Raw genomic sequence first — 9983 nt, forward strand, 5'->3', positions numbered from 1 at the left:
GTGTCAAAAAGACAACAACCCGACAATAGAGAACACAACAGCAGAAGTTCACCAACAGGTCTTCAATGCAACGAGAAATTCCCGCACCCGGAGGCGTCCTTCAGCTGGCACCTAAAGAAATATATATACTAGTTCAGTGATAATGAACGCTCCCACGTACAAAAAAGTATATCTGATAAAAGTGTTTACCATGAAAGAACGAAGGATACAGGTGAATCTCTTGAATCTCTAGAAATGTTAGTCGAGGAATGATAGTTTGTATTGTATGATAACGTTTGTGCCTTCAATTTACTCAAGGTGAGTCTAAACTAAACAATGCTATTGTATTGAATCGTATGTCGCATTTGTTTTTCCCGCACAACATACTGTATAGTCAATATGGCCGTTCTTGTATAAAAAGAAATCACTGATGAAGTCTTTGTGGGTAATACCCGTATAAAAACACATGTCTTCAATTGATAACATTTTCCAATTCAATTTCTGATATGTTCGTTTCCTCTTCATTATAGCCCATTTAACAAATTACACGATTCAATGAAATCCCTTTCTATGATGTTGATTTCTTTTGAACGGTAAGACATCATCACTTGAAAATGACTGGACAATTTATTGGAATATCATGTAAAACAATATACCGTCAAGTTCATTTGTAGTTCAACGATTCATCAGATCATAAATACGGTTGATTATGTTTACGAGATTCGTCTTTTCAGTCTTTAAAATTAAAGAAAGCCGTACAGAATGTGTAAAATAATTATTACTTTCGTGTAAAAAAAAGAAAAAACAAAACAAATTGGCACACGAATAGACAGATACTCGGTGATTTCAACTTTGAAAAAATAATATTACTTTACATGTTGCTTTTGCTTTGAGTGTTTTTATTCAAAATATTCAATTAAACTGGATGTTATAAACAATTTATTAGATAAAGACAACAATAGTTTATAATAATAATTCCTTTTCTATAGTGCGTCTCCATGTTGTTTTTGGTCTTCCTCTTTTTCTGTTTCTTTCTGTTGCCCATATAAGGACTACCTTGGTTATCTCTTCAGACGGTTTGCGTATAACATGATCAAGCCACTTCCAACTCTTTTGTTTCAGCAACGTCTCCATGTCCTTGGTGTGGGTAATCTAATGTAGGTCTTTGTTGGAGATTTCGTTTGGCCAGAATATTTAGCCGGTTCAATCCACCATTTTGCTACATTTGAAAATGCCTATACCAAGTCAGGATTCTGACAGTTGTTGTCGAATCGTTTGATCTGTTTTAACATTTGATTATGCCATTTGATTAGGAACTTTCCGTTTTGAATTTTTTTTTCGGAGAATTTTTGTGATTTTACTTTTTTCATTATCTTTCTCAAACATGTGTTATGGAAGCTGGAGAGTCTGTGATGAGTCTTAATTATATATAAGTAGACGGAGTCTGGTGTCTTTGATGAAATTTTCCTAACCACTCGATCGGTGCAATTATTATTAGATATTGAATAATACGAAACACGTTTACCTCCAGGTATAGATTATTCGACACAGCATTTTAATGTTTTTCAAATTCGCATGGAACTATTTTGACTATTTCAATTCGGGCGTCACTGCTGGGTATTATAATGTAGATGACACGATGATGTGTTTTTCAAACAAGTAGTAAACTGAAACTTAAATCTGTTTTAACAAATAGTTGTTTTAAGTGTTTTATCTATAATTTGTTTAAAACATATTTTAGTTGCTTTGAACAATAGTGGTTAATCATACATTTGTTTTAATACTTTAAATACTAACATGACCTTTCTGTGGTTCCATGACCTCACTGTGCGAGAAATGTGCAGCTAGTCAACGGCGTGAAACACTCCTATCATTCTTTTCTGTGTGTGTTACATTTTTAATGTTGTTTTTCTGTTGTGTCGTAGTTCTCTTATATGTGATGCGTTTCTCTCAGTTTAAGTTTCTAACCCGGATTTGTTTTTTTCTCAATCGATTTATGAATTTCGAACAGCGGTATACTACTGTTGGCTTTATCTATCATTATTCTATTTTCTCAAACAAGTTGAAATAAGGCATTTGTCATAAAAACTGTTTAAAAGAGGGACGAAAGATACCAAATGGACAGTCAAACTCATAAATCAAAATTAAACTGACAACGCCATGGCTAAAAATTAAAAAGACAAAAGACAAACAATAGTACACATGACACAACATAAAAAAACTAAAGAATGAGAAACACGAACCTCACCAAAAACTAGGGGTGATCTCAGGTGCTCCGGAAGGGTAAGCAGATCCTGCTACACATGTGGCACCCGTCGTGTTGCTTATGTGATAAAAAATCCGGTAAATAGTCTAATTCGGTAGGTCATTCATGAACGGGATGGGATTGTAGTTACGATGTAAGGAACATATCCGATATCATTTGTGAAACGGTTATTTCATAACGGTCAACCAACTCGTGATGGCGTCCGTAAAATTTACGAAGGGATGATTTCAACTTCACCATTTGGAACTCTTGGAAATGCAAGCACGGGAATATCGTATCAATTGGGAGATATATACCCCGTAAGCAGGTGCTGCTGGAATGTTGCTATTTAGAAACGGAAAGCTCACAATTGAAAAGCTGAAATCATCTCTTTTGTCGTAAAGCTTTGTTTTCAACCGACCATCATTGTCAATTTCTAGATGTAAGTCAAGATATGAGGCCGACTTATCGGTATCTGTAGTATCCTTTATCTCTAGTTTGATGGGATAGATGCATTCAACAAAGTCACAAAATTTTTAATTATTTAGTGAAAGAACATCATCTATATAGCGGAAAGTAGAGTAAAAAGATATTCAGCATTACACTGTGTTGATTTGATTGAGTAACGTATCAACATCCTAGGTTTAATCTCGTATACATTGGTTTGTAAGTTGGGTTTTATTTCAAATTCTTATTTGTTTAGATTTTCTCCTTTATTGTAATATCTGACTCTATTTTTATGATCGTAGCATTCACTTGAATGTGTCAAATGATAATACAGAGAGCAGACTAACAGTCTAAGTGGACTTTCATGTAAAAGAAATAATACACCAGTAAGAGACAAATTCGTTTGAAAGTAATTACAGATATATCGTTAGTAATTCCACTTACCTAAGATCTGTTATAAGTCTGCATGAATATTGTATTTTTCTGTTATTTTAATTTTATCTTGCTTCTTTTGAATAATGTTGAGGAAATGCTTTAATCAGTTTTGACTTAAAAATCAGTGAAGTGGTGTTTACTTAACTCTTCGCTTTGACATTATGACATACAACCAGCGTATCATAAGTTTTTCTGAACTTGTTATAGCCAAAACATACGTAATTGGTTGACGTGACATTAACTTGGACCCAACAGCTAAAATGGCGTTAACATACATTATATATATACCACATCTGGACTTTATTGCTCAAAACACTGCTTAACTCACAAACATGCAAATCAGAAACGAGAACGAACTGTTGCATCAAACTGTGTCCTTTGGAATACATCTTTGCTTCTATTAATACCGAAATTCATAAGTACGATTGAATGATGAAGTTGCTTTTTTCGTTCTTCATTATTTTTCTTTTCTTTTGCATTTTTAATGTACCGTTGGTAACTTGCTCCTCGATTTTACATCGATTGAAACACTTTAGGGAATATTATAGGAAAAAAGAGATTAAGAAGGGAATATGGAAAATAAAAATCAATATTATAATGATAAAGACTAAAAAAAGTGAGGGCGTCTTTTGAAGTATACTGTTTGAAGTATTCCTTTGCGTCTAGATGTGAAAGTATATCATACGAAAGTATAATGTGTCTTTTGAAGCACGAAAAGAAAGTATTTCTATAGTTGATGGTAAATATAAAAAAAAATAGCCTTTACACTATGTCGTTATAAGACGTATACATTTTCAATTAAAGTCGTATGTTCAAGAAAGTCATAATACTGAAAATAAAATGATGAACAAAACTAATGTACGAAAAAATCTATATATCCTAAACATTTTAAAGTCTGTGGTTAGACCCTTTACCTTTTGCTGTCGAGGCATCAACATAATTATAAATTACCATTGATACGGGAGCTTCACGTGTAGAATGTAAAGAAAAAAAATTGAAAACAACACGTTTGAAAATTTTTTGCGTCCGAAGCACTTTTCTGGATTAACTTTCATCAGGAACGCTCAAAGCCAAACAATCAAAATCCGAAGATGTATAAGTACCGAAATCGTTGAAGAGCTATATGTCAAAAATACCTAAAATAAATAGCTAAAATCATCTAAAGCCAACTTTGCCTGAGGCTATCTATGATGTCCATTTGGGTCAGATGAGATCAAATGAATTGAGTAATACTTTGGATGTGCAATAATGATTGGTTTTAGTAAAACAAATCCCATTTGATGGAACCAAAATCATTTAAAAAATGTAATTATTGTATCATATATTATAAATCATTCATGAAAATAAATCTTCAGACTTTATCAAATACATGAATTGGACATCAGGGAACATAACAAATTAAAATTTCATTACATCCTTTTCAGAAGCATACTCTTTGCAACGTAAATTGTCATTGTTTTCAATTCATATTTTATTATTCATAAAACTGTTTTCCTTTTTTTTTCTTTAAATGTTGAAAAGCTCGATTAAATTCTTTTGTTCAAAAACAACAATCGATATTATCTATTCGTGAAAAATTCAAACAACTCCCTTTTGTCATAAGCACACCTTGATAGCATGAATTAAACCCCTTTCGTTAAACCTATAAAATTGTTTCAAAACTCTTAGTTTTATTTTGATTCCTATTGTTTAAAGGGCGCATAACTTTGTCATCACAAATAAAAAAGATATTAGGGTGTGCGTCAATAAGTTAATATCATCCCAATTAAACATAACCATAAAAGAGGGACGAAAGATACCAAAGGGACAGTCAAACTCATAAATCTAAAACAAACTGACAACGCCATGGCTAAAAATGAAAAAGACAAACAGAAAAGCAATAGTACACACGACACAACATAGAAAACTAAAGAATAAACAACAAGAACCCCACCAAAAACTAGGGGTGATCTCAGGTGCTCCGGAAGGGTAAGTTGTCTAGTTCTAGAGGAATGATCAACAAAGAGCATTTCCTTGATAAAATTTTACTTCTGTTTAGTGTATACGTATTTGTTTGTATGTTTTGTAGGCGTGTGCGCATTCATGTTGTATGTATAGCATTTTGATATCTTAATTTGACTTCACGATATACATGTATAATAAAATTTTGAAATCGATTGATTACTGCTTTTATTAAAGTAAATGGAAATACTTTAGTTTTATAGTTTGCGGAAGTTTTATGTTTTCTATGTTGTGTCATGTGTACTATTGTTTTTCTGTTTGTCTTTTTCATTTTTAGCCATGGCGTTGTCAGTTTGTTTTAGATTTATGAGTTTGACTGTCCCTTTGGTATCTTTCGTCCCTCTTTTATGTATATATTGACAATCCTTTGACTTATGTGTTCAGGTATTGGAAGTACGTTGAACTGGCTTGAGTACATGGGACAGATTTATGAAACAGCATACCAGTTTTACTTTCCTTTTTTTAAATATTATACTTCTACAAAAGTTGAATCTCACTTATGTTCATAATTTTCCTTTCATATACTGATTGTAACAAAGTTTGGTTTAAGCAAAGCCTTTTTTTTTGGATTTCCATTTTTTATAGGTTACTTGAAAACATAAAAACATTCTGAAAACTCCGATATATCACAGTTCAAAAAAGGATTGGTTGGAATTGGAGTGTTGAAAATTAGCACATAAAGAACATATATATGCAATTACTCTAATGGTTTTTTATTTTATTTTCTAATCAACAATGTTTCATCTTCATCAAGCAAATTATACGATTTAAGTGAAGGTATTTCTATGATTTCTTTTAACACGCGCAGTAAATGACATCGATTTACTATTAAATGGATTACAAGTTGTAAATGCACCAAATGAAAAACCAATAACATGACACAGAAAACATTTATATAAACAAGTACATTGAACAGGGTTAGGAACGGCATAAAGTTTCCTTCTGTCTAATTATCTGTCTTATTAAAATGAAAAAGATAGATATGAAGATATAAACTATCTACTTTCTGTGAAAGACAACATATTGTATCGTATTCATTTGATATTGAAATTAAGTGTGAAAACTAAAATACTCAAACTAGCTATCTATTTATTATAACTGATTACAGCAGATCTATGCCAGTAACCTTCGGTTACCAAATAAGGCGCAAACTTGATACCATTTTGTCAGAATGAAGGTGCGTAGGTTTCCTATTGGTAATATTTCTAAACAAAAGAGGGACGAAAGATACAAGAGGAACAGTCAAACTCATAGACCGAAAATAAGCTGACAACGCCATGGCTAACAAAGAAAAGAACAAACAGACAAATAATAGTACACAAGACAAAACATAGAAAACTAAAGACTAAGTAACACGAACTCCACCAAAAACTGGGGGTGATCTCAGGTGCTCCTGAAGTGAAGCATATCCTGCTCCACATGTGGCACTCATTACAGGGTAACCCAGAATAGTGCTGTGATCTGGGCAAAATGTTATTCAGTAGTTGTACACGAAAGTTTATTAGATTGTTAAAAAAGAGAAAAATAAGATTTGACGATAGTTAATGGTATATCTTTGTTATTTTAAAAGTTAATGTTACTTAACTATCTAGTCAAATCATAAGCAAATGCAATTCCCTCAAGATATTTTTCATTTCGTTTGTACATTGTAAATGGATTAAAGAGATCAGAACATCGTATCGGTAAAACACAGAGACTTCCTACCCATCAATAATGATCCACTATACACCAGTAGTTTTCGTTATTATAAGCTAAACATAATGTAAATTAAGTTTCAGTACGGTATGGAAATAAATCTAAAGAAGTTACTAAACGAATATCTTTTTATATATTTCACAGGATTTGTAATAATCAGTTCCATCAAAATACCTTTAATCTCTGTCCTAACCTTAATTAGCTTTATTGAAATTATATGGAAATTCAAGCAGACTATCACGAAAATAAATCTAACCTTATGCCTTTTTGAAAAAAAGCTTAATGAAAATATTGATTGTTGTTGAAAACAGAATTGCCCTTTATAAATTTTTAGATTAAATCATCTGAATCAGACAGCTTAAAACAATGCACTCATTTTAACAAAAGTAATTTCATACATTACTTGAATTAACTCAATTCAAATAGTCTGATTGCAAGAAAATAAAAATTGCGAAACAGACATTCTTATAACCGCAAACTGGTGAAAACAGGATTTTATCATCTTTTATGTCTCATTTTACTACAATGTAAGATCAAATTCAGCTGAGGGAGAGGAATTTGATGGTTGCTATACCACAGTTCACATTAACGCACTTGATTTCTACCTTAGTTTGCAATATTTCGATAAATGATTTTACCATGCCTTATGTGTATTTAATGAATTAGCTGTGAAAAGTTATTATTTTGTTGTGAAGCCCTAACTTTGAATTGGATTCAACACGCTAAAGAAAATATATACCTATACAAATATATGGGGTTTTTTACAATCTAAAAATTTGGTTGATTATTGTTTGGTATAATTTCAAGACGATTATCATTTGATATCCATCATTTGGTCGCTCCTCCGCTCCTCTTTTATATTTGCATGACGACAATATTTATATAAAAAAGAATATTTTTCATGATAACACTCAATTGAATAAAAATAAAATACTTCTTGTATTTTCATAGAGATGCATGAAAAGGTAGGATTTCCTATAGATTTTATCTGTTAAAGCAAACTCTTGTCAAAGACCAAGGTTATAGTTTGGTACCCCAGACGCGAATTTTGTCTACAAAAGACTAATCAGTGGCGTTCGAATCAGAACTTTTACCAGGCCAAGTCAAAAACAAAGTGGATGACTATTGAAATCCGAAAATTCTTTAAAATTATACCAAATATATCAAAAACTTTAAAGCTCACCTTCTGACTCTGAATTATTTTATGACCTATCAATATCTAATGTCTGTTGAAATGCATCTTCCCATTTTCAGTTGAGTAGTTCCTTCAGACACGTTTTAAAAACAATAAGATCAATTAATTTCACATTCAGACTTATTAATGATGTTCTTTCCGTTTTTACAATCCAAACTTTTCCGATTGGGTTCCATCAATTGATTCATCCTTTTCTAAAAAATAAAAGTTGATCGGAAGATACCAATACTTTGATGACAGATATTCCGTATCAACTTCCCAAATAGTACATGATGGTCTTGAGGTATAGATTCTAGGCACTGACGTTGTTTTTATCATCTCATTACGAGTTATATTGTTCTTTTACATGTCTTTGTAAATTATTCACCATTACTGTAATATTCTTTTGGCGTGGTTCGGTACTTATGCATCCCACCAATCTGTTGTTCTGTGGTCATGCTTTGTATTCTTGTCTTCATTTTTACCTTTGTGCTTTGACTATATGGCTCAATATCTTTAATTGTTTTTACATAGGCGGTAATGGTAACGTTTTTTCCTGTAGCTCAGTCCATATCGTAAACTTGGATATGTATGATAGCTCGTTTCGAAGCTGTGACATTTTCACATATGTGGTTAAATTTTCGGGGTACGAAGTGAGATTACTTTTTCCGTAAATTAGCAAACCCCGAACATCCTTTTGTGATGCGGCTCCTTGTGGTAAAATATCCCCTTTTTAACACAATAAGTTCTTTGAAAATTTAATACTTTGAACACATTCAATAGCTCCATAGTTTTTACACATTTATTCTATGTTCATCTACTTTCCTAATCACCACAAATAATTAAGTTCAGTCATTTGTTAAAAATAGAAACATGTCCAATATCACTACACAGAGATTTTTCTTTACACGTGACTTTTGAGTTCCTCATTTCGAGGCGCATTTGGGATGTTGTCCCATATGCCATTTTGTTTATATTTGTTGACTTATTTGTTTGTTTTATAGTAATAAAGATTAATAACTCAATGTTGACTACATATCATATATATTTATATTTATGACATTTTCACTTTTATGTGTGCTTATTTTATTCACACATTGTTGTCAATATAATGGATTTGTATGCGACTGTCATACAAGTGAGTGGTTTTGATAGCTTTAAACCAGGGTTAATCCACCATTTTCTACATAAGGAAATTCCTGTACCAAGTCAGGAATATGACAGTTGCTTTTCATTCGTTTGTATGACTTGTATGACAGTCGCAAAAATCATTATATGATATTGGCAACAATGTCTGAACAAAACAATCATGCTTAAAATATTATATAAATGATAATTTTAAGGTTACGCATCATATTAAGCGGTTTATTTCAGTGTAAGTCAAAGACAATGTATTTTCTCTTCACTCACAACACTCTGATTTGAAGCAAAACTTTTTCCGTTGATGTATTCATTCGTGGAATCAGATCACCGATGACAATAGTAATTTTGGTAACTATTCGACAAAATAAAAAAAAGTCTGAGCTTCCGACTGAGGCATTCCAAAACAGTTTAACAGTACTGATATAATGTTTTGAGCTATAAACAGCTTAATAGTATCGGCATTTTATAAAAGCTGTTTCTTCTCAATATATTTGATTTATGATGCTGTTTTTTAAAGGACCCATATTGAATGACTCTGTTGCATTTTTTTTTGTTGCACTTTAGTGTTTCTTTTGTTTCGTTGTTTCCCTCTTATAGTTGATGTGTTTTCCTCGGTTTAACCCGGTTTTGTTTTCTCTCAATCGATTAATGACTTACGAACAGAGGTATACTTCTGTTGCCTTTATTGACTTATTTGAAAACAAGTTAGGAGTGTCAGTTATGTAGTGGTGTGTTTTTAGATTAGCATCTGATTTGCATACATCCATGTTTTTAATTTCTATATTTTCATAAAAGTTTATCCGAGTTTTTATACAACTTCAATATAAAAAAGAAGATGTGGTATGATTGCCAAGGAGACAGCTA

The sequence above is a fragment of the Mytilus edulis genome, chromosome 5 (assembly GCF_963676685.1).
Source record: "Mytilus edulis chromosome 5, xbMytEdul2.2, whole genome shotgun sequence".
Classification (NCBI taxonomy): Eukaryota; Metazoa; Mollusca; class Bivalvia; order Mytilida; family Mytilidae; genus Mytilus; species Mytilus edulis.